Consider the following 3,593-nt stretch of genomic DNA (forward strand, 5'->3'; position numbering starts at 1 on the left):
TACTTCTGATAAGGGGACCTGATCTACCAATAACCTTCTTACCTTCATTTATTCGTCTATCTAATTCCTCATCTATCTTCCCGTCCCTAGTAAATAAGCTACATTTATTATAAATAAATGCATGATTTGAACAGTTTTAGGCAGAAACGAATCGAATTTTCTTCTGATTGTCTTCAAGTCTCATTGCCTGCGATGCTTATTGATTAATTGTCGTTACCTGATATAATTAGTTAACTTCATCAACGAATAGTATAAATATAAATCAACATGTCCATGATCTGTACATTCCAGTTCAGAGCAAGATCTTCCTTGCTTTCAATTTATTCTTTTCGCATCATTTTTTCATTTCAATTAGGTCCCTTGTAACCATCATATAAGATATTCTGCATATAGCGACCAGTTGGCCACAAAGATAACAAGCATTTATTTATAGAGGAGAGTACTCGAATATCAGATATTCTCGTAATATGAGAAAGCCGAGTATCAGCTAAACTAAGAGACCCACTCTGTTCGTTCTATCACTAACTTGTAGTCCTTGAAGAAAGAGTAATTTCGGGGTATAGTCTATTTTTTATTGGGCTTCTAAATATTATAGGTGAACTTTTTATGAAATCGCTGATGGTCGAGTTTTTGGAAGGGAATTCTGTAAACTCTATTTTCTATTCATTAAATATGTATTTAGCAGTAGAGTTTGTCTGGAGTGATGGGGATTGAATAACTAAGTAGGAAAATATCAATAGTGTTGAAGTTTTTCATTGTACAGGTCAGGTATAGTAAATGCATAGATGCACGGTGTGGTTCTGATAATATGAGATACCTGTGGATTTTATAACCCTGTGGCTGCGCGGGGGAAATTGGCTACAAAAGTGTTTCCGAGTACTGCAAAAACTAAATATATCTAAATAGCAGGAAATTTATACTTCGGAAACATAGAATGAAGTTTTTCATTGAAAATAATACTTTATTTTGCATTTTATTAGCTATTTCCTGGGGTATCTCATATTATGAGAATAATTTGACGAGTTTGAAAAAAGCACTTTTTTACATTTTTTGTATTTTCAGCATAAAAAATTGTTCACCAAATTTTTTATTTGAGCTTCCTATGACAAACTAAATTTCCTTTAAAATGACCTATATTACTTTTAAATTCAGTACATAGAATTCCGACAATCACGCCAAACAGAGTTGGTATCTCATATTTGGGTAATCTCCTCTAATGATTGTTGATAAATGGAACAAATTATATCAAATGACAAAAATACATCAATATCTATCACAAGCAATGAATTTCAAAGACAATCGGAAGGAAATTCGGTTTTTTTCTACCTAAATTTGTTCAAATCATGCATTTGTTTGTAATAATTTTCAAAACATTAAACAAATTATTTCGGATACTACATCTCATAATCACATTTAATCTGATTGCTCTAAACAAGCGATTTCGAAGCATAAATATACTTCACAAAAACATAATCCACCATATTAGTTACTTGTTGCAAATATTTCTTTATAATAAATAACTTGACATATCAACAAATTTTTTTTCTTCCCCCGACCCTTTTCCATCAAACCTGAGGTCTGATGTCAGTACGAAAAATATTTACAGAGAATTAAAAAAAAATTTAATCAACATTTTTTTCGCGATTTGCGGCTCTAGAAAAATTTAAATAAACAAAACTTCAAAAATAGGCCTCGACAGATTTCTTGAGAATTCAATGCTGAATTTAAAAAAATTGAAATTCAAGGAAGAATTGTGATCTACAGGTTATTTTGAACATCGTTATTTCATTTCGGTCCATCCATTCTGCAGCGCCAAACCTGAGCCAGGCAATGTGTCAAGGTGTTAAGAACATAAAGTCTCGTTTTAATAATGTGAATTTATTATTTCCTGTAATTTGAAACAACCTGTAACTTACTTCAAATATCACAAAAACATTGACTGATCGAATTCAGAACCTTTTTCGGTTCTTGGCTCGCTGATCAGCTCTAGTCTTGGGACAGACCAGACTTTTCAGACTAGATGGTGCAGATAAGGCTGGACCTGGGCCAGATCGATTTTCCAGCTTAGAGAGTTTAGATAAATCCAGACCTAAAATGCTTAACTTTTCGGTAATTAGGGAACTACACAAAAATTTAAAATTTAAATAGAAAACATTGACTGAACAATAACAAATGAATAGATAGTTATTAAAAATTGATTTTTAAATTTTGTATCAACGGAGTTTGAAAAACAGAAAAAAATATTAACATAAATTCGTCGACATAGTAGATCTTAAACTTTTTTAAACATTTCATCATTATTTAGGGAGGGATACTTTTGTCATGAGCAATAAATTTTGTTTAAATTTTAAAATTCCCCAGACCTCGATTTGCGTAATTTTCTCTCTATAATATAAAAACAGTACTTTCTTCCCATATATTTGAAATTATTTTTTAAAGATATAAAGTATTTTCTTATTTTATCATAGTCGCTAAATCGTATAAAAATACTAATACTGTAAGAACACTATTTAACACTGTGGTTAGTTCAAAGCTGGAATTTCGATTTGTAATTGGTCTCCTCAGTTTAGAAAGTACATCAGATCAATTTATAGCTTACAAAAAATATTTATGAAATATATACACTAACTTAGTTGCTGATCATTTAACGCGGAATGGACCACAAATTTATTTATCTTCGTCTTTGGTAAATCAATCGTCAGTATATACTACGCGTGCAAATCTCAAAAGATAATGCACGAATACGCAGCAAAAAACTGATCTCTGTGAAATATTTCTCAACACTTTTTTTTATTTCAGTACGGGAATTTTTCTCACAAAAATAATCCTGATAATATACTACTATTAATATGTGACAAGTTATAGATTACACTAAAAAATGAATAATTGTGTACACCTATTACACGTGATAGCTTAGTAATTGGGATCTGACGGTTCAGCTTAAATAAACTAAAAAGTGAAATGAAAAATGAAATTAAGAAATAAACATTATGAAAAATTCTTCAAGTTTTTGATTGGTTTTTTATTAAAAGAATCTTCCGTTGAAAATTTAAACTCCGCTAAATCTGTTTTGCTCTATAACTTACTATTTTCTTATCAGAAATTGTATAAGAAAAAATATTTTCATAATTTTAGTAACAAAAGGTTTAAAATAAATGTTTTAGGTTACCTTAATATCAAATTACTATGAGATTGCAAAACTGATTGAAGCTTCTGTGGTTAGACGTAATTACTTATATGCCGATAGCGTGCAATCCATAAGAAATAGAATCTGAAAACATAAAAAGTGTGATAAAAATCAATGACGCAAAGTTGGGTCTATGTAATTATTAAATTCAGTATCAATAATGTTACGAGAAAAAGCAAATGTATTCTAAAAACTCAGCTTTTCTGTTTCAACATTTTTCTAATAATTTCTAAGTTATTATTTATTTAACGAAAAATGACGATTTTCTTACGATGGTTCTTTAGCTAAAATTATTTCAAAAGATATATACTCGGTTGGAGAAAAAGCAAAATAGAAAATTTTCATTTTGGTATAAATAAACTTTCTTAAAATTGTGCTTCGATATGCAGTTACTGGGAAATTCGGA

This window comes from Belonocnema kinseyi, chromosome 10 (assembly GCF_010883055.1).
Source record: "Belonocnema kinseyi isolate 2016_QV_RU_SX_M_011 chromosome 10, B_treatae_v1, whole genome shotgun sequence".
NCBI classification, from domain to species: Eukaryota; Metazoa; Arthropoda; class Insecta; order Hymenoptera; family Cynipidae; genus Belonocnema; species Belonocnema kinseyi.